Source organism: Phoenix dactylifera, unplaced genomic scaffold (assembly GCF_009389715.1).
Source record: "Phoenix dactylifera cultivar Barhee BC4 unplaced genomic scaffold, palm_55x_up_171113_PBpolish2nd_filt_p 000748F, whole genome shotgun sequence".
Classification (NCBI taxonomy): Eukaryota; Viridiplantae; Streptophyta; class Magnoliopsida; order Arecales; family Arecaceae; genus Phoenix; species Phoenix dactylifera.
This window is the reverse complement of record NW_024068120.1, coordinates 17,891-39,368: the sequence shown is the minus strand read 5'-3', so window position 1 is coordinate 39,368 and position 21,478 is coordinate 17,891. Positions and strand designations below refer to the sequence as shown.

Sequence of the window (21,478 nt, the reverse complement as noted above, 5' to 3'; positions counted from 1 at the left end):
TACAATCATTCTGCCCTGTCACATCACAGGTAATCAGGTGCCCTGCTATAAAAGGGGGATCCCTCCCACCTTATAAGGGGCTGGATTCAGAAACACTGGATATATCCTCTTCCCTCTTTCACATTTTGCCTCCTCTGACTTAGGCATCGGAGGGCCAGCGCCGGAAACCCCGGCCACCAGCTTTTTTGCAGGCCACACGGAGGACGCTGCTCACCGACGGAATGCCACCCACCGACTCTCGCCGGAGCTCCACCTTCTCAGCCGACGGCCGCCCCCGGATCCAATTTCTAGCAATAGAATTTATGATCTATTTAATAAATAGATCAGATTTAGATTGGCAAATTTTTGACCTAATCTATATCAAACCACTAGCTTTGAACCCAACCTATGTCCGACCTGATTTCCCTCCTAGAAACAGATGTGAGCATGATAGCATCAGCATCAAGACTACAAACCATGCATGGTTCTAAATAGGCTATGGCCGGAGAAATGCTATTCCAATTTGTATACTGAATCTATTAGCATGTCAAGTATGTCCAAATTTACTTACATAGACTGTTGCTGGAAATTGGACCCGGGGGCTGCCGCGAACCGAGAGGGGAGGAGCTCCGCTGCCGGGGTGACAGTACGTCGACGGGCGACGTCCTCCTGGAGAGTCCTGCAAGAAAGCCGGTGGCCGGGCTTTCTGGCGCCGGCCCTCCGAAGCTTAAGTCAGAGGGGGCTAATATGGGGGGGTCAAGGAGGAGAATGTTTTTGTGTTTTTTTCCATCCCTCCGTCCCTCCCCCAGGTTCCCTTTTTATAGAGGGATATTATGTTACCTGGGAGGTGACGGGAATTTGTCTCCTTTTGTAATAATTGGGCACGATCATGCTCATTAATGGCGTTGTGGAGAATAAGGCCGGATCAGACTAGAGTCAGGGAGCTGTCATGGTTGATCGGACCCGTTGGGGGTGGTTGAACCGTCGGCCGTGGCGGGCCTGGGGTTCGTAGATGGTAAGTGCATTAATTGCTGAGTGAACCGGTGGTCAGGGTGAACCACACGCTTTGACGGTTCAGTGATCCGGAGATCGTCTTGAGCTGTGTTCATTTAATGACTGAGTGCATCGGAGGCCTGAGGGGGTCTTATGCATTAATGATAGGTCGTGCCGAGTTCCTGTGGAGATCTCGTGCCTTGATGACTTAGGGATGGTGGCAGATTGTAGTGGAGTCACGTACTTTAGTCGTCAGATCTTTTGGAGGATTAGGCGGGATTGGGTATTCGGCTAAGGCATGGGCCTGGCACAGGTGCCGAGCCGAGCAGGTCGCCTAGCGGAGTGTCCTGTGGCGGGGTTGCTTCTGGTCGGCGCTTTCTAGTCGAGCGCCTCTCTGGTCGGCGCTCTCTAGTCGAGCGCCTCTAAAATGACTTGATTTGGGTTTTCCCCCCAACACTACCCCCCGACTTCCGAGTTCCAGCTGGCTACCAGCTTGAACGCGGGAAGTAGCTTTAGTTGGGTCATTATGGATTCCGAAATTTTCAAATTATTGCGCGTTTCAAATTATTGGGTGCTTCGAGACGCCTTAATAGGCGGCGTCTCTTCTTTCCCGAAAATGTCTCATTATTGGGATGCTCTCTTCGAGGTGTCCTCGCGTCGTGGGCTCATGATGGGGCCGTATGATTTGATGGGGCGCTTCTGTGTTCGAAGCGTCAGCCCAAAATAAATGTGGCGTTCCGTCTTTTGGGTCGACACGTGTCGTGAACCGGACGGAGAGCAGCATTTTTTCTCGCTGATCTGGGCCATTGGAAGGATTTATATAAATCCTCACCTGGCTTGCTCCTATTTTCTTACTGTCTTCTTCCTTCAGCTTTTCTCAGTCCGAAGTTCCTTATCCCCGGCGTCTCGCAGGTCCCTTTCCCCCTTCTTTTTCTTTTTCTTCCAGAACCCCTTTTTCTTTTTGATGGGTTCCGGTCCGAATGAAGTCGAGTCCACCATGAGTGCACTGGAGGTGGAAATGACCGAGGAATGGTTTTTTCCTCTACAAGGGTTCCGGTTGGAGCCCGCCAGGTGGGGGGATCGGGTAACCGACCCTCCGGTAGGCCGGATTGGGGTGTATTTGGAATCACTCTGGGCTGGCCTGCGGTTTCCTCTTCACGGCTTCGTGAATGAGTTACTGTCGGTATACCAATTGGTTCCGGCACAACTTGCTCCGAACGCCTGGAGGACAGTGGTCGATTTCCTGTCGCTGTGTTTACTGCACGAGATTCCGACCTCTATTAACGTCTTCCGGCGACTTTTTATGCTGAAGTCGAATCCGGGAGACGGAGAGTGGCTCTACATCGCCCTTCGGGCGGGTCGGCCACTTTTTCAGGGTGCTCCTTCGTCCATTCATGACTGGAAGAAGAAGTTCTTCTTCCTAGGTTCCGAACAGACATGGGGATTTGACCATAGGTGGGGGCCGACCCAGCTCAGGTCCGTCAACAAAGCCCCCAAGCTTTCTCCACGTGAGCAGGGGATCACCGACACTATCCGCGGCCTCGGGGACGGGATCTTACTGAGCGGCCTCATAAGTGAGGACGCTCTAGTGAACGTTGGCCTGAGCTCGGCGCGTCCCCATGGTAAGAGTAACAGTAGGATGTCTTCTTCATTTTGTTATAGTTCCAAGTTTTAACCCTGCTCGTCCGTGCAGATATCGCAAAGATGGTGACCAAGAGCGAGGTCCTATACGCCCGGTTTCAAAAGAGGGCGGCCGAGCTCTCGGGAGAACCAACCGAGCCGAGGAAGAAGGCGAAGACCTCGGCGACCACAACAGTTGAGGTGCGCGCTCCTCACCCCGTGCGCTCTGAAGCTGGTCGGGGAGAGGGCGTGGGCTCTGGCGGAGCTACGATGGCACTCCCATGTCCGGTGCCGATTTCGCAAATCCCTGGTCGGCAGGAAGCTCCAAATTCCGACCAGGGAGGGAGGACTTCGGTGGATTTGGCACTTGCACGCTCCGCCTCTACTTTGCGGCAGTCAGGTCGGCCGCCTATCCGACCCCAACTCCCCAGTCCCGAGCCGGGGAATAGTCAAGAAGCCACGGGGTCGGCTGCACCCAGGCCGGCTGAGGCCGGCCTTGCGGGTTCGTCGGGTCCCCGGGAGCGGGTGCCTTACGCTCCTGGATGGGCCGTTTTCGAGGGCGACTAGGCCCTCGATAACCCACAAGTGGCGCGCGAAGTTCTTCGGGTCGCGCTGCTCCCGGCTGACCAGGCCAAAATTCGGTCCCTGAACTACGGCGCGTTCATGGACTCCGCCATTTGCTCTTCCATCCGAGTAAGTCGACCTTCATTTCCGTGCAAGCTGTTTTTCGGATTAAACCTATTTCTTACGTCTCCCTCTTGCAGCGCCTCCACGAAACCGAAACAATGATACACATAATTCAAGACTATCGGGACCGAGCCCGAAGGCATCAAAGGGGGCGTGAGGAGGCCGAAGCGAAGTTCCTCGCGTCCGAGGCCGAACAGAAAGTGCTTCAAGCAAAGTTAGAGGCGGCCGAGGACGAGGTTCAGGCTCTAGTCGCCGAGCTTAAAGAGGAGAAGGGCGCGCACGCTTTGGCCAGATCTGAAGTGCGCGCCGCTGAGGCCCGTCGGTCGGAGGCCGAGTCGTCGCTCGCTATACGCGAGCAGGAGGTGGGGGAGGCTCACCTAAAGGTCCAAGAGCTCGAAGTCCGTCTGCTCGACGCGCAATCTCTGCTCGTCGACCGCAAACGGGAAATAAAAAATTTGGAGCAAAAGGCCACCTACCACGAGGCTCGGGAGAAGGAGGCTCGGGAGCAGGCCCAAGACGCTGTCAAACTCTTCCGTGACTCGAAAGAGTTTCGCGACTTAATGGAAGAGGAGGGCGTCAACGGGCTCATCCAGGGTTTCAAGGACTTCCGCAACCAGCTGCGGCGACTTCTTCCAGACTTTGACCTTAGCCTGCTTCAACCAGGAGCAGGGGTCGAAGATTCAGGGGTGGAGGCAGAAACTCCGCCCTGGCGGGGCCGACCAGGAAGGTCCAGCCGAAGTGGGCGAGAGTGCTCTTGAGGTCGCCGAGGCGGCTCCCGAAGCTGCTGGGGCCACCGAAGAAGAGGCCTCGACCGCAGAGGAGCCAACTGCTCCTGAAGTCGCCGAGCCCGAGCCTTAGTGTGGTTTTTTCTTCTTTTTTGTGTAGGCCGAAGTGGCCTCTACTTGTTAAGGTCAAGTCCGAGCTTTATACTTAGCCTACGGGCCTTTTTTGAAATGAATATACGTATTCGTTATAACTTGTGACTTGTGCTTTGGTTTGATTTTCGGTTAACTTATCTCTTTCATTTGGATCCGCTTTTAGGCTCCTAGGAATTAGGCTCTACGGCTCCAACCTCGTCCGTCACATAGCTAGTGCCCGGCACAGCTGAACTTGGGTCCTAAGACCAGTAATATAGCGATGCTTATGTCTAGGACGTGCTTGGGTTCGGGAGGGGGTCTTTTCGAGCTCGGCTCAGAATTCGACCGAGCCCTAGGACTGGGTCACTAGACTTGAAATTCTTTAGTGAACTTTGAGCCCGGACCTCGAGTTGCCGAGGCGGGTGGTCGAATTAATTAGCCAAGAACGGAAATAAATGAAATAATGTAAATATTAATTAAACGGGTACCTGGTACCGTGAGCGCTCTTATGCCGAGGCTAAAAATTTTGCCTGGCAGCTGAAGACGCTCTTCTGCTCGGGGTCCGTTCTATGGGGATGCCGATAAGAGGAATCCGGTTGTCAATCACGGACTTTTCGTTGATCGCGAACTGGAGGTTGGGTCGAGCTCTATGATCGATGGAGAACGAGCCGAGCTCGTTGGCCGATGGAGAACGAGCCGAGCTAGTTGGTCGATGGAGAACGCATCCCGCTGTATCGGGGCATCCCGACCATGGTCGGGGTAGGAGAACGAGTCGATCTCGTTGGTTGGTGGAGAACACATCCCGCTGTATCGGGGCATCCCGACCGTGGTCGGGGTAGGAGAACGAGCCGAGCTCGTTGGTTGGTGGAGAACACATTCCGCTGTATCGGGGCATCCCGACCGTGGTCGGGGTAGGAGAACGAGCCGAGCTCGTTGGTTGGTAGAGAACACATCCCGCTGTATCGGGGCATCCCGACCGTGGTCGGGGTAGGAGAACGAGCCGAGCTCGTTGGTTGGAGAACGCATCCCGCTGTATCGGGGCATCCCGACCATGGTCGGGGTAGGAGAACGAGCCGAGCTCGTTGGTTGGTGGAGAACACATCCCGCTGTATCGGGGCATCCCGACCGTGGTCGGGGTAGGAGAACGAGCCGAGCTCGTTGGTTGGTGGAGAACACATCCCGCTGTATCGGGGCACCCCGACCGTGGTCGGGGTAGGAGAACGAGCCGAGCTCGTTGATTGGAGAACACATCCCGTTGTATCGGGGCATCCCGACCGTGGTCGGGGTAGGAGAACGAACCGAGCTCGTTGGTTGGTGGAGAACACATCCCGCTGTATCGGGGCATCCCGACCGTGGTCGGGGTAGGAGAACGAGCCGAGCACTATGAGATAACATAGGAGAATTGGTGAGTTCGAACAAGCGCATAAGCCGTTCATAAAATGAAATTTATGGTTAGATAGTGGGGGACCCCTCGGGGTTCTATTGGTAGTACACGCGGAGATTTTCAGAACTCCAGCTTCGTGGAATGGGAGTCCCATCTAGAAACTCTAGCTTGTAAGTTTCGGGCCGACGGATGCGCGTGACTCGCTAAGGTCCTTCCCAGTTTGGAGCCAGTTTCTCCTGCTCGGTTGGTTGGGAGGCCTCGGCTCTTCTGAGGACAAGGTCCCCTGCTTTGAAGGATTTGATTTTGACCCTGGCGTTGTAGTACTGAGCTGTCTTTTGCTGGTACCTCGCCATGCGAACTCGGGCGGCCTCCCTTGTTTCCTCGATCAGGTCGAGGTTGTTCCTGAGCTGTGAGGAGTTGGAGCTGGCATCATGATGCTCTACCCTCGGAGATGGGAGTCCGATCTCCAACGGGATGACAGCTTCCGTTCCGTATGTTAGGTTGAAGGAAGTCTCGCCGGTGGGGACACGGAATGTAGTCCGGTAAGCCCACAGGACATTGTATAGGTCTTCGACCCATTGTCCTTTGGATTTGTCAAGCCTGGCTTTGAGCCCCTGCAAAATAGTACAATTTGTTACCTCGGTTTCTCCATTCGTCTGAGGGTGCGCGACCGAGGTGAAGCGGTGGTCGATGCCAAGCTCGGAGCAGAATCCTCTGAAATGGAGGTTGTCGAACTGGCGGCCGTTGTCGGATATGAGGATGCGGGGGAGCCCGAATCTGCAGATTATTGACTTCCAGACAAAATCCCGCATCTTCTGCTCGGTGATCCGGGCAAGTGGCTCGGCTTCCACCCATTTTGTAAAATAGTCGATGGAGACAACCAGGAATTTTCTTTGCCCGGTAGCCAGAGAAAATGGCCCTAGAATGTCAATTCCCCACTGGGCAAAAGGCCAAGGGGAGCTGATAGAGGTTAGGGGAGCCGAGGGTCGGCGTTGGACATTGGCGTTTCCCTGGCACCGGTCGCATCTTCGGACGAAGTCCGTGGTATCCTTCTGGAGTGTCGGCCAATAGTATCCTTGGCGTAAGATTTTATAGGCCAATGCTCGTCCTCCCAGATGATTTCCGCAGATCCCTTCATGGACTTCGCGCATTGCATAATCAGCCTCTGTCGGGCGAAGGCATCTGAGGAGGGGAGAGGTGAAGGATCTCCGATAAAGCTTTCTCTCATACAATATGTACCGGGTGGTGGAGCGCTTTATTCGGCGAGCCTCTTGTTCATCATTGGGGAGGACTTCATCTTGCAGGTAGCTGACGAGCTCGTCCATCCAGCTTGGCTCGAACTCAACACAGAGAGCCTGCTCGGGCTCCTCCGTGCTGGGTTTTTGGAGATACTCCAATGCCGTTGTTTTAGGGAGCTCGCTCATGCGAGAAGACGCCAGCTTTGACAGCTGGTCGGCCCTGAGATTCTCCGACCTGGCAACATGTTGAATGCAGAAAGAACCCAAGGACGAGGCGAGATCTCGTACCTTCTGAAGATACCTTTGCATTGTGGGGTCTCTGGCTTCGAAGTCACCCAGGATTTGGTTGACGACGAGCTGAGAATCACTGAAGGCCTCCAGGTCCTTCACTCCTAGCTCTTTGGCTAGCTTGAGCCCGGCGACGAGTGCTTCGTACTCCGCCATGTTGTTGGAAGCAGGAAACTCGAGGCGTAGGGCCTGCTCAGCGACCACCCCCTCTGGGCCGGTGAGGATGAGACCTGCTCCGCTACCTCCCGAGTTTGAGGAGCCGTCGACATGTAATGTCCATGCCAAACTCGGGGTCTGCTCCGTTGGCATAGACTTGGGTTCGGGCTCGACCTCGCTCGGTATAGTGCACTCGACTATGAAGTCGGCGAGTGCTTGCGCTTTGATCGCCGGTCTGGGTCGGTACTCGAGGTCAAATTCCCTGAGCTCGATGGCCCATTTAGTTATCCGGCCCGCGCGGTCCGATCTTTGCAGGATCTGCTTTACTGGCTGGTCGGTCAGCACGGCCATTGTGTGGGCTTGAAAATAAGGCCGGAGTCTTCGTGCTGAGACGACCAAGGCATAAACAGTCTTTTCCAGCTTAGAGTATCGGGTCTCTGCATCCCTCAAGACCGGCTAGTGTAATACACTGGTTTTTGGAGCTTGCCCTCCTCTCGGACCAGGACCGAGCTCAATGCTACAGGGGAAACAGCTAGATACAGGTAGAGGAGTTCACCCTGTTGGAGCTTTGTGAGCAGGGGAGGGGAGGCCAGAAGGTGCTTGAGTTCTTCAAAAGACTGCTGGCACTCGTCCGACCACAGAAAATTTTTCGGCTTCTTTAGAGCCGCAAAGAATGGAAGGCAGCGCTCGGCCGAGCGGGAGATGAATCTCCCGAGGGCTGCAACTCGGCCTGTAAGCCGTTGTACCTCCTTGACTGCCTTCGGGGGCGTCATTTTCCTGGAGTGCTCGGATCTTTTCAGGGTTGGCCTTGATTCCTCGTTGTGTAATGATGAAGCCGAGGAATTTGCCGGAGGTAACTCCGAATGCACATTTGGCTGGGTTGAGCTTCATTTGGTACCTTCGGAGTGTGGAAAATGCTTCATCAAGGTCGGCCACATGGTCCTGCGCCACCTTGCTCTTCACCAGCATGTCATCAACATAGACCTCCATATTTCTACCTATTTGGTCTTTAAAGATCCGGCTAACCAGTCTTTGATAAGTTGCTCCGGCGTTCTTTAAGCCGAATGGCATTACTTTGTAGCAGTAAGTACCCCCGTCGGTGATGAAGGCCGTTTTTTCCTCATCTTCTGGCGCCATGCGGATCTGGTTGTATTCGAAAAAGGCGTCCATGAATGCCAACAGCTCGTGCCCCAAGGTGGAGTCCACGAGCTGGTCGATGCTGGGGAGTGGGAAGCTGTCCTTTGGGCAGGCTTTATTCAAGTCAGTGTAGTCCACGCACATGCGCCATTTTTCGCTGGCTTTTTTGACGAGGACTACGTTGGCAAGCCACTCCGGGTAGGATATCTCCTGGATGAAGCCAGCCTCAAGGAGTTTGTCGACCTCTTTGGCTGCTGCTCGTTGTCGTTCAGGGGCGGCGCCTCGCTTCTTTTGTCGCACGGCTTGCAGGTTGGCTTTACTTGGAGCCGGTGGACCATGATCTCTGGATCTATCCCCGGCATATCCGCGGGTGACCACGCGAAGACGTCCATGTTGTCTCGCAAGAAGTTGACGAGGCGATCCCTTTCGCACTCATTGAGGCCAGAGCCGACCTGCACGGTTAGCTCGGGAAAATTTTCACATAAAGAAATTTGGATTAGTAGCTCACCGGGCTCCACCCGCTCCTTCTGAGGGCTGACTCGTGTCTCCCAGGTTTTAGCTGAAGGCCGGTCGGTTGCTGGGGTAGGCACCTCGGCTGGTCGCTTCGTCTCATGAGTCGCCATGTAGCATCGTCTGGCTACCATCTGGTCCCCACGAGCTTCGCCAACTCCGTGGCTGGTGGGAAATCGCACGAGCAGGTGGTGAGTTGAGACCACTGCTCGGAGGGCGTTGAGACCTGGTCTTCCAAGGATGGCATTGTAGGCCGAAGGCAGGCGTATCACAAGGAGGCTCATCCTTACGGTACTTTCACGGGGGGCGAGCCCGACCGTGACCAGGAGGTCGACCTTGCCTTCTACTGGGACTGAATCCCCAGTAAATCCGACCAGCGGAGCATTCATCCTCCGCAGTTGTTCTTTTGTCATCCCCATTTTACAGTAGGCATCAAAATACAAAACATTCGCCGAGCTTCCATTATCGATCAAGACACGTTTTACATCAAATCTATTTATAATCATGGAGATGACAACGGCATCGTCATGGGGGGTTTCGACTCCCTTCAGATCATCATCCGAGAAGGAGATAGCTTCAGAGGCGCGTAGGCACTTCGAGGAGGTCCCTTCCCCCGAAGCTTCTCCAACAGAGGCCCCGCCTCGGATGGTGTTGATGATGCCGGCGATGGGCCTGTTGGCATTTGAACTTTCAGGATGTGCGGCTTCCTCGGCTTTCTTCTTTTCTTCACGCCGGCCTCGCACAAATCGATCGAGCATCCCTCGGCGAATGAGTGCCTCGATCTCGTTCCGGAGCTGATAGCAGTCCTCAGTATCTGGCCGTGATCCCGATGGAAACGACAACACTTCCGGGAATCATGCCGAGCTCCGGGATCTCGTCTCGGAGGTGGGAGCCGGATACAATCCTGCCCCTCAATCTCCATGAGGATTTCGGCCCGAGGAGCAGTAAGGGGAGTGTAGCTTTCATACCTCCCTTCAGGCGCACGAGCCCGTGGTGGGAACCTCGGGCGGAGTGGTGACCTCTGCCGAGGCGGTCCCCGTAGTCGGGGTGGACTCTTCAGGCGGGGCGGATTTTTAGTTCGGCGCGGAGACGGGCTTCTGGGCTGGTCGCGCTCCTCGCGGCGTCTCTTTTGTTTCTTGGGGTTCTGCTCGACCCCGCTCCGCCTAACGGCCAGGGCTTCCTCAGCCTTGGCGTACTTCCGCGCTCGAACAAGCATTTCGGTGAGGTCCGCAGGGAAGTTCTTCTCGATAGAGAAGAGGAACCTGTAAGACCGGGCTCCAGTCTTTAGTGCTGACATGGCGATTGACTGGTCGAGCTCCCGGACTTTCCATGTTGCGGCCGTAAACCGATCCAAATACTCCCTGAGGGATTCTCCCTCCTTTTGTTTGATATCAAGGAGGGAGTCTGATGTCCGCCGCTGGGGCTGGCTAGCGGCAAAATTGCCGGCGAACTGCCTGCCGAGCTGCTCAAAGGAGGAGACAGTACTCGGCTTTAGCCCGGTAAACCAAAGCCGGGCCGGTCCTCGGAGTGTCGCTGGGAAAGCTTTGCACATCATGGCCTCCGAGGCTCCTTGTAGGGCCATTAAGACCCGATAACTTTCTAGGTGGTCTAGGGGGTCGGCCCTGCCGTTGTAAGGCTCCACCTGGGGCATCTTGAACCGCGACGGGACCGGCTCATCTTCGATCTCCAGGGAGAAGGGGGACTTCGTAGTGAACTCGAAGTCACTGTTACGTCCCGATTTCCTTCCGTGGAGTGCCTGGATCTGGCGCTCCAGCTCCTCGACTTTCTTGTCGAGTTCGTCATTCTGAGGGATCGCTGCAGCGGTCCGTTCTGGTGCGAGTTGCCCTGGAACTGACTCGGCCTCTGAGGGTTGTGGCAAGTCACCAGGGCCTCTAACTGGGTGTTCTCTCCAGAAGGAGGCCCGGACTTGAGAGTCCTGACCTCGAAGGGGAAGTCCACTTGTAGGAGGCTCCGGTTGAACCGGGGCCGGAGGGAGCGGTACTGTCGGGACGCCCCTGGGTTGCAAGCTTTGGACGGCAGTAGCCAAGGCCTGCACCTGTTGCACCAGGGCATCAAACTGCTCCGGCCGAACTTGAGGAGTTGACTCGGCCGGAGGTGGCGAGTTCTGGACAGAGTGTCCAGGACTAGGTGGAGGACGTCGAGAGGCATTGGAGGCCCCTTTACTTCTTAGTTTCATGGCAGCAACTCGGTCCCTTCCTCTAGCGCCAACTGTTGCTGGAAATTGGACCCGGGGGCTGCCGCGAACCGAGAGGGGAGGAGCTCCGCTGCCGGGGTGGCGGTACGTCGACGGGCGGCGTCCTCCTGGAGAGTCCTGCAAGAAAGCCGGTGGCCGGGCTTTCCGGCGCCGGCCCTCCGAAGCTTAAGTCAGAGGGGGCTAATATGGGGGGGTCAAGGAGGAGAATGTTTTTGTGTTTTTTTCCGTCCCTCCGTCCCTCCCCCAGGTTCCCTTTTTATAGAGGGATATTATGTTACCTAGGAGGTGACAGAAATTTGTCTTCTTTTGTAATAATTGGGCACGATCATGCTCATTAATGGCGTTGTGGAGAATAAGGCCAGATCAGACTGGAGTCAGGGAGCTGTCATGGTTGATCGGACCCGTTGGGGGTGGTTGAACCGTCGGCCGTGGCGGGCCTGGGGTTCGTAGATGGTAAGTGCATTAATTGCTGAGTGAACCGGTGGTCAGGGTGAACCACACGCTTTGACGGTTCAGTGATCCGGAGAATCGTCTTGAGCTGTGTTCATTTAATGACTGAGTGCATCGGAGGCCTGAGGGGGTCTTATGCATTAATGATAGGTCGTGCCGAGTTCCTGTGGAGATCTCGTGCCTTGATGACTTAGGGATGGTGGCAGATTGTAGTGGAGTCATGTACTTTAGTCGTCAGATCTTTTGGAGGATTAGGCGGGATTGGGTATTCGGCTAAGGCATGGGCCTGGCACAGGTGCCGAGCCGAGCAGGTCGCCTAGCGGAGTGTCCTGTGGCGGGGTTGCTTCTGGTCGGCGCTTTCTAGTCGAGCGCCTCTCTGGTCGGCCCTCTCTAGTCGAGCGCCTCTCTGATCGGCTCTCTCTAGTCGAGCGCCTCTAAAATGACTTGATTTGGGTTTTCCCCCAACATAGACTATTATTAATCAGTGATATAGTACAATTTCTGCTGTATGGTCATGACGCAATATGCTTTCGTCTATCTAAGGGCTAGTACTCTCAACACATGGTGAGCAGAATCGATGAGTCATGATGGTTTTTCGAATTATTGAATATTTTCTTCTCTCTACCTCATGCACTCAATCACATGAGGTGTGCGGAATGAACGCTTGAATCCACAGATTGCATTATGGTATAGATATATGACCACTTTAATAGTTAGCAATTCGTATATCCCTTGGAAATTATGTATCAAGAGTGTATGTTAGGTACAACCAGCTAAAGCAGAGTTTACAAATAAACTGAACTTCACAAATATGTTTTCAGCAAGATGACATTTTATAAGTATATTTGATACTCACTTTTATATAGTTGTCGGGATGATACTGACTATGTGAGTTAAATAGCCATCAAAGTAGAGACCATAATTGTTTCACTGTCTAGCTATATAATGGCATTTACTTTTTGCACTGAATACCTTTTAAGTTATAAATTATAGCATAATTATTTGAAATATAACTATTATGTATGGTTGTTGCCCAATTCAACCAGCTTTTTCTTTTCTTTTTTTTTGTTTTTACCCTATCCCTCAACTGCTGGCTCCAAATAAAATCGAATAGAATTGAACCCTAGCCCCTTTGTCTAAATGGCAAGAGGCGATACCACCCAAACAAATGTTTGGCGGTGTTAATAAACCAACATTACTCCATTTACGTTGACTATATTTCTTTTGTTATCTTCTTGTAATGCAATTCAAGATTATTCGTTTTGTTTTTTAAAACAAAGAAAGACAAAGCCCATGACAAGTTCATTGAGATCGTGAAAACAAGTATTAATTGCATGCGTTGGTACTTAAATTGTTAATTGTTTTAATTTAAAGTAACTAACTATTTACATATATTTTTAATTATAGCAAAGCAAGTAGAAGCTTATTTGATCAATCTTCAATTGCAAGCACAAATAAATTAACAACATCAAGCACGATGCTAGGAAGTGGCTGGTTTCCAATTAATACAAGTGGAGAAGGGCCATTTTTAATTTTGGTTGAGAAACTGAGATAGGAATGAAACTTGTGCATCCGTAAGATTCTTCTTGATGCAAAACAACCAACATTTGACAATTGCAGGAAGCTTCTATCAATCCAAGTGCGGACAGATTCTTGCAAAAGAATATGTTATGATGACCCTGAAATAGAAAACCAAAAGCTCTTGATTTTTATCCAAACCTACTGTACATTCTTATTTTTTGACACCATAATGCCCTCCAACTGTTTTCTGCAGTAGAACCTCATATGCAGCTACCTTCACATTTAAACCTTTTCAAGACAAGCAAACCTTGGAAGTCTCTCGTATTATTTTTTTTTAAAACAAAAAACTCTAGAAGTTCATCCCATCCCTATAACAAGGCAATTAAATGGTTTTCGTAAACTTAAGTGTCTCCAATAGACCTGATGAATTTTGACGTGATTCGAGATCAAAACCAGGCCAACCAAATCCACCACATTGAGGCCTAGTAAATGCACCACACATCAAGAACTGAGAATGACTTATAATTCAGACCAGAATAAAGCAATTATCATGGAAGCATCTTGCAGCTATCATGTTGAGATGCCGCCTGGAAGATGATAGGCTCAACAAGAGCAATAAATGAGACACAAATGACAATATTTAACTTATACGAGTTAAAAGCAAGCCATTCACCGACTGCACATAAACACAAACATATTAATTTGATGCTAGCTATCTGAAGTTGGCTTCGTTAATCCTTCTTTGCCCATATTATCGAATTCCCAACAGTATCAGATTTCTCTTTTTCTTTGTTTTTGTTTTCTTCCAAGGCAGACAACTATTGTCCCTGAAATTCCAATAACCAATTAATGTTGGAATGTAATAATTTGAGTGCCTAAAGTAGAAAACACAAGAATATATGAAATCAAATTGCAATAACTACTTCATACAAGTATTCGAGAATAATGCAAACAAAAGGATACAACCAATAACCTCTGAAAGAAACAGACGGATCTTGTGTTGAATAATATTAGAACTGGGACCGTATCATATACTATATTATTTATTAGTGGCCTTTGTTTGTGGGGCTGGGAGGAGAGGCTCTTTTTATAGGCTTCAAGCTCCTTGTAATGGATGGAAAATTGAAGTTGGGGTGTAAGCTTGATTGACTATGCATCTTATCAAACTAATTTTGACTCTGAATCATAAAATCAAGCTAGATTTATTTATTAAGTCTTTGTGTTCCAATGTAAGCTTAATTGGAATTCGAGTTTGTCACGCCCCCGGCCCGAGATCGCGAGCCGGAGGTCCGCGCCAACCGCCGCACACCCGTAAGAAACTCTCCCTACGAGCATGCAAGGCATTTAAACCAAACATCTCAAATATATAACTAAAATAATTCAGCTGAAATAAATGCAATCTTATTCCATTGACTGACATAAATTATAAAGTTTTACAGTTCTCAATGCGCAGCGGAACAATAAAGATAGAACATTAATTTAAACAAAACCTAATCTAAGATAACTTGTGTCATAATTTTTTTATTCGCTCTTCCATATTGTAAAACCCCGGATCGAGCTAATTCTTCGGATCTGTAAAAACAGTAAGAAATCGTATAATGAGCTAGACAGCCCAGTAAGTAACAAACACCTTAACTAGTCAATTCATATAATAACATAAAATATGAATACAAATTACAATGAGTCAGCATAATAACATAATCAATTCATTTTCAAATACAAATTCATTAAAATCCGTATCTTTCAAATATCCATATACATAATCGTAAATCTAATTCGAAACAAATCACATTCATCTCAACAGCCTTTAACTACGACCACACTTATATCCTGTGGCTGGGCCAGAAACAGAACCGCACTTATACCCTGCAGAGTGGGCCAGAATACCGCACTTATACCCTGCGAAGTGGGCCAGAATACCACACTTATACCCTGTGGTGGGGCCAGAAATTACCAATGCATAACCCCCAATTGGCAGGATCCAGAACATAGTCAGGCTGAGAGTTCCAAATCTAATGCACATCAAAATTCTTTTTGTAACAAAATAGATATATCATAATCCGATCTAAATATGCATATACGATGCAAGAACAGTAAATATAACAATAGTCCGAAAAATATTATTCCAATTCACATATCCATTTTTCATTCAAATCATCATTTCGTAAATTCATAAATCACATATAAATTCATTAACAATTTATTTAATGCAAAAATAATATTATATAAATGAATAGTCTAAAAAAAGGCAGTTCATTACTTACTTTGAATGCGATCCACAGTAAATCCAATTAATCTCACAAATTTCTCGCAGAACCTAATATCCAAAAATCATATTTTCTTTTAAAATTCATCACAATTTATATTTATAAAACTTAAATTTTAACATTCTCCCAGGGCCGACCCTGTAGAAGTGTCTAGCGCCCCGGGTTCGGGTTCGGGTTCGGTTTCGGGTTCATACCCGTAAACCACCCTCTCCCTTTATTTATTTATTTATTTATTTTCTTTTCTTTTTCTTGCTTTTCTTTTCTTTTATTTTCTTTTTCTTTTCTTTTTCTTTTCTTTTCTTTCCTTCCCTTCCCTTTTCTTTTTCTTTTCTCCTTCTCCCGAAGCTTCCTCTGACTTCTTTTCCTCCTTTCCCCCTTTCTTTCTTCTTTCTTTTTCTTTCTCCTCCTCCTCTTCTCCCGACTTCTTCTCCTTCCCCCCCCTTTCTCTCTTCTTCTTTCTTCTCCCACGAAGGGAGGTCGGCAAGCTCGGGAGACGTCCACTGGCTCTCTCCTTCTTCCCACAGAGGAGAAAGAGAGCTTAAGAGAGGAAGAGCCCGCGGCAGGGACCCGCAGCATCGGCGGTGCTCGCGGCCGCACACGGGTAAGTCTCCTCTTCCCTCTCTTCTTCTTTCTTTCTTTCTTCTTTTTTTTTTTCAAATGGTTTAACAGAGAAATGAAATTAGGAACCTTACCTCTGCCTCGGCGAAGATCCGGCGGCTTCCTCCCTCTTCGGCTGCTCTTTCCTCTCCGGCGGCAATGGAACCACCCGGATCAAAGAAGACCGGCTTCAATGGCTCCCTCCCTCTCTCTCTCTCTCTCTCTCTCTCTCGGGCGGCTGCACGAGGAAGAAGAGGGGACTCGGGTGGCCTCAAAGAAAAGGAGAAGAAGCCCTAAAAACAGGGCTTCCTCCTTCTTTGGGATGGATCCTTCCATCCTGGTGCCTCACGTGCGTGGCACGTGAGGCCAAAACCTGGGACTGGGCCGGTCAAATGGACCGGGCCCAGTTCCGAGGTCTCACATCCTTCCTCCCTTAAAAGAAATTTCGTCCACGAAATTTTCGTATATGTAGTTCAAGAGTAGATTATACTTCTTCCAAACTAAGTCATAACACTCTTCAAATCAAAGTCGTCTTGTCTGACCAATTTCAAATAATTCCATTCACCACATTTTCTCTGCACATTCTGATTTAAACCTCAACATACCCGTGTCAAGTCTAGATTTTTTTCCCTTTTTTTTTTCTTTTTCTTTTTCTAGAATTACTTGCTTGTTGGTACATTCATTATTATGTCTTATTCCGTGTGAACACTTTCAAAAGTTAAAAGTTTATATTCTTCTTTTGACAATCAATCAAAAAAATGTTATGTAACTATTGAATTTTTTCTAGTAGCATAATGAGTTGTCCAACAAAGAGCAGTGGGCATGGCAAAACAATAAATAGAAATAAATATTGGGACTAGACTAATACCTGTCGTCAACACATCAGAAGCCTGTGCATCTTGTTGTGTAAGTGCAAATACTCTTCCTTGAGTCTTTGGCCCCTGGCTTCCTTCCATTGCCTGAGTAGATCTATTCTCGTTTCTTTGTGGGCAGTCTGCAATTTTATGACCTATCTTACCACATCTAAAACAGGCACTGGTGTTCCAATGGCAATCCTTGTCAGCATGAGCCTTACCACATCTAGAACAGTTATTGATATTCACCTGCTTAGTGTTGTCACTCGATGATTTCTTGTTTGAACTTTCGGCGTTTTCATTGCTCTGCCCCTGAAATTCATTCGATCTGTTCCTCTTCTTTTGATTTCTTTTCCTTTCCAACCGTTCATCATTAACTTTCCTTTCAATTATTAAAGCCTTATTTACCACAGCTGCATAGGTAGTCAATTCATAAGGTACCACTTGTTTTCTAATTTCAATCTTTAGTCCCATCTCAAATTTATGCACTCGATCTAGCTCATCCTCGACTAACTTTAGAACAAATTTGGCTAGCTCGGTAAATTTGGCTTCATATTCTGCAACAGTCATATTTCTTTGCTTTAGATGAATAAACTCCTCCTCTTTCTGCGTCCTTACACTCCGAGGAAAATACTTATCATAAAATGCTCCTCGAAATCTTTCCCAAGTGAGTGGCTCCCTATCTTGCTCATATTTATGTTCCAACATCCGCCACCAGTTGAATGCCTCACCTTGCATCATGTATGATGCAAACAAAATCTTTTCATCATCCTGGCATCTCAAGACAGCAAATGCTTTTTCCATCTCTATAAGCCAATTATCTGCTTCCAACGGTTCTGTAGTCCCCTTGAAAGCTGGAGGAGCCAGCCTCTTAAATTCAGCTATACTACTATGCTGTTCACACTGTTCCCCTCGTCCTTGCTGTGGTTGTGTCTGGGGCAACTGCGCTTGTTGTTGGAGCAACTGCTGTTGCACCTGCTGTTGCATCTGCATAAGGCCCACTATGGTCTGCATAACCTGGCCTAGGCCCGGTTCTTGTTGTCATGTCTGAGTATCACTAGCAGGATTGACGACTCTCTCCTGCTGAGGGGTGTTACCAACTTGTTGGGGTATGCTGTCATTTTGCGGGTTGGGTGCCTTATTAGTAGCTCTTTGAGCAGTCTTTCTCATCCGACGTGGAGGCATCCTGACCTATGTCTATCAGATAGCAGCATGCCAATAATAAGCTTGCCAGTTCATTACAAGTACATAGAATGGTTGCTACAATCATCATAAATTAACGTCCCAATGTCCCTAGAGTCTACCCACCTACACTCATGTCATGTCATATTTTCTTATCTCATAATTTATCCAATTATGCTCTGATACCATAAAAGTTGTCATGCCCCTGGCCCGAGATCGCGAGCCGGGGATCCGCGCCAACCGCCGCACACCCGTAAGAAACTCTCCCTACGAGCATGCAAGGCATTTAAACCAAACATCTCAAATATATAACTAAAATAATTCAGCTGAAATAAATGCAATCTTATTCCATTGACTGACATAAATTATAAAGTTTCACAGTTCTCAATGCGCAGCGGAACAATAAAGATAGAACATTAATTTAAACAAAACCTAATCTAAGATAACTTGTGTCATAATTTTTTTATTCGCTCTTCCATATTGCAAAACCTCGGATCGAGCTAATTCTTCGGATCTGTAAAAACAGTAAGAAATCGTATAATGAGCTAGACAGCCCAGTAAGTAACAAACACCTTAACTAGTCAATTCATATAATAACATAAAATATGAATACAAATTACAATGAGTCAGCATAATAACATAATCAATTCATTTTCAAATACAAATTCATTAAAATCCGTATCTTTCAAATATCCATATACATAATCGTAAATCCGATACGAAACAAATCACATTCATCTCAACAGCCTTTAACTACGACCACACTTATACCCTGTGGCTGGGCCAGAAACAGAACCGCACTTATACCCTGCGGAGTGGGCCAGAATACCGCACTTATACCCTGCGGAGTGGGCCAGAATACCACACTTATACCCTGTGGTGGGGCCAGAAATTACCAATGCATAACTGTTAGAACCCGCCCATGCCGCTGATATTTCAAAACAAAATCAAATGGCAGCGGAAGGGGCATGTGCGGGATTGACGTTCATCGCATGAACATCGTTTGATAACCATTCGTAGTTAGGTAAGGATTAAAAACTTTTAATAACTTTAGGAAGATCAGATCTTCACCTTGTGCGGGTAGATGGTCACTGCAAACTGAAGTTCGTGGTTTAGGATGAAGGTTCGCTTGAAGCCGTTCAAGTGCCCGGCCTCTACGGGTATCCACACGAAGTAGAGGACCGATCAAAGCTTCCTTGTCTCCCCGGGGTGCTAGCTCCCTTGCAGAGACAACTTTGGATGGCTGATTTCCTCTCTATCAATCAACCCTTGATTGTGCTTGAGAGGAGGAAGGAGAAGAAGGGATCTTGAAGAAGAACCAAAGCCTTCACTGCAGCCTTTCTTTTCCCTGCGTTGGATGAAGGAAGGGAAGGGGAGGAGGCCGCCAAGGCTTCTTCTTCCTTTCTTCTTGCTTTCGGCTGAAACAAGGAGAGGAGGAGGGGAGGGCGTACGGCAGCAAGAGGAGGAGCTTCTCATCAATTAGGTCAGCCCCCAAGCCTCCTCTTTTTATAACATCTAGGGCTCCTACAAGTTAGGAGCCCTTGATGTATTACCAAGAGGGGCGCCGGCCCCTCTTGTTGCCGCACCAAGGGATCAAAGGAGGAGGGGAGTGAGCCCCTCCCTCTCATGTTGCCCTAATCCTCATCTAATGAGGATTGGGAGGCCCTAATGTGGTTTAGCCCTAATCCAATTAGGCTTAGCCCAAGGGTGAACCAATTTGGATCCAATCTAGGTAAGTCCTAATCCAATTAGAACTTAAATCAATTTTGACTCAATTGAACTCTTCAATCCTAATCCAATTAGGAGTCTTATTGATTCATTAGATTAATAATTAATTGTGACTTAAGAAACCCTAATCCAAATTAGGACATATTTAATTTTAGTCCTAATCCAATTAGGACTCTATTTGAATCCGAAGTCCTAATCTGATTAGGACTCTAGGAATCCTACTCCAAGTAGGAATTCGATTTTAATTCAAAACTCCTAATCTCATTAGGATTGTAGGAATCCTATTCCAAGTAGGAATCCAGTCCTACTCCAACTAGGATTCCCAGTCCTAATCCAATTAGGACTCTAGGAATCCTATTCGAAGTAGGACTCTTGTTTCAAGTCCAATTAATTAATTTCCTTTGTTCCTTCTTCAACTGAATATCAATCGAATTGATTACTTGTGATTCCTAATCACGATTCAACCATCGGATCGGTCAATACTCTAGTGTGTGTGACCCCATAGGTTCTATTCTGACTGGTAGTGAGATATATTGTGATCTCTATTACAATATCATTGAAAACTCCTTTCAATGGATTGGAACGATTCCAACTCTACTCATTAGGGTTTATCGATCATCAAGATAATCCCTATGAGTCCCATCATCCACCAGTGACACCTAGCAGCATGTAGTGGCTACCCAGCAGAATAGAATGATGAACCTCTAGGTGCAGTTATTATGTGATACAGTCCTTCTATCGTGGATCCCTACAAGACGGAGGTCATGGACAACTCGTCAAACCCCATCGTCTATCATATGTCAAGATTTATTCGACGTAAGTTCGAGAGCGGAGAACTCTTTCTCGACTGTGCAATCTGCCCCGGCCGAGGTCTTACGAACTCAGTCTTATAAATCACATAGGATCTCTCCTTATCTATCAAGGTCGATAGATTCCTTATAGGTGCATACCCTACTCCTACAGTGAACCTACTGCAGCCAATCTACACTACATGGACCCATATGGCTAGAGACCATGTATGTGTGCAGTCAAACTACAATAACCTCACTGTGAGTGGCCGAAGCACCGCAGGTTAAAGGACCAGTCACACTACTGCAACATCAAGCAAGTCACTGACGAGTGGATGACATCCAAGTGATTTCTTGTATTGGTCACGCTCAGTACCCTTGTTCTTAACAAGCACCTGCACTATTACTTCAGTGTCGCCACACTGTGGACTCGAGTCTCGTCCATCCATAAGGAAAGTAATCTGTGCACTGATCTCATCGGATCGATCACCGTCCTCGTGATAATCCATCGATCAGGAGCGTTCAGAAATTAATCACGAATGATACATGGCTCAAATTTTCAACTCTTGAGTATATGCATCATCATCTTATTAATTCCTTGGACGATTCATAGACACAATAATAATATGAATGAAAAAGATGCCTTTCATATATTCAATAATAAAGTCAAATACAAATTATGTCCCAGAATTAATAATGTGTCAGCCAAAAATTGGCTTCTAGGGCATACATCTAACAATCTCCCACTTGCACTAAAGCCAATCAGTCATATATCTTAGTCCTATCTTCTCAAGGTGGACTTCAGTCTTTTGCTGACTTAGCTGTTTAGTGAACGGGTCTGCCACGTTGTCCGCGGAGTCTACTCTCTGCACTTCGACATACTTCTTCTCAACATAGTCGCGTATGAGATGAAAACGCCGCTCTATATGCTTGGACTTTTGATGAGACCTTGGCTCCTTAGCAAGAGCTATGGCGCCATTATTATCGCAGTAGAGTGTTATGGCATCTGATGACATTACATCCAATT

At 48.4% G+C, this 21,478-nt stretch overlaps 1 long non-coding RNA gene across 2 annotated transcripts; it reads right to left on the bottom strand.

Annotated features, from left to right (window-relative positions):
* Positions 1-13,536: 13,536 nt before the first annotated feature.
* Positions 13,537-18,526, bottom strand: LOC120107059. 2 transcript variants are annotated; one of them, XR_005509023.1, is made up of 2 exons: positions 18,368-18,526; positions 13,537-13,862 (listed from the first exon to the last, which is right to left on the bottom strand). It is a non-coding gene; the product is annotated as an uncharacterized LOC120107059 (long non-coding RNA). The 2 variants fall into 2 exon arrangements; XR_005509024.1 differs by lacking the exon at positions 18,368-18,526 and adding an exon at positions 14,526-14,686.
* Positions 18,527-21,478: the final 2,952 nt, after the last annotated feature.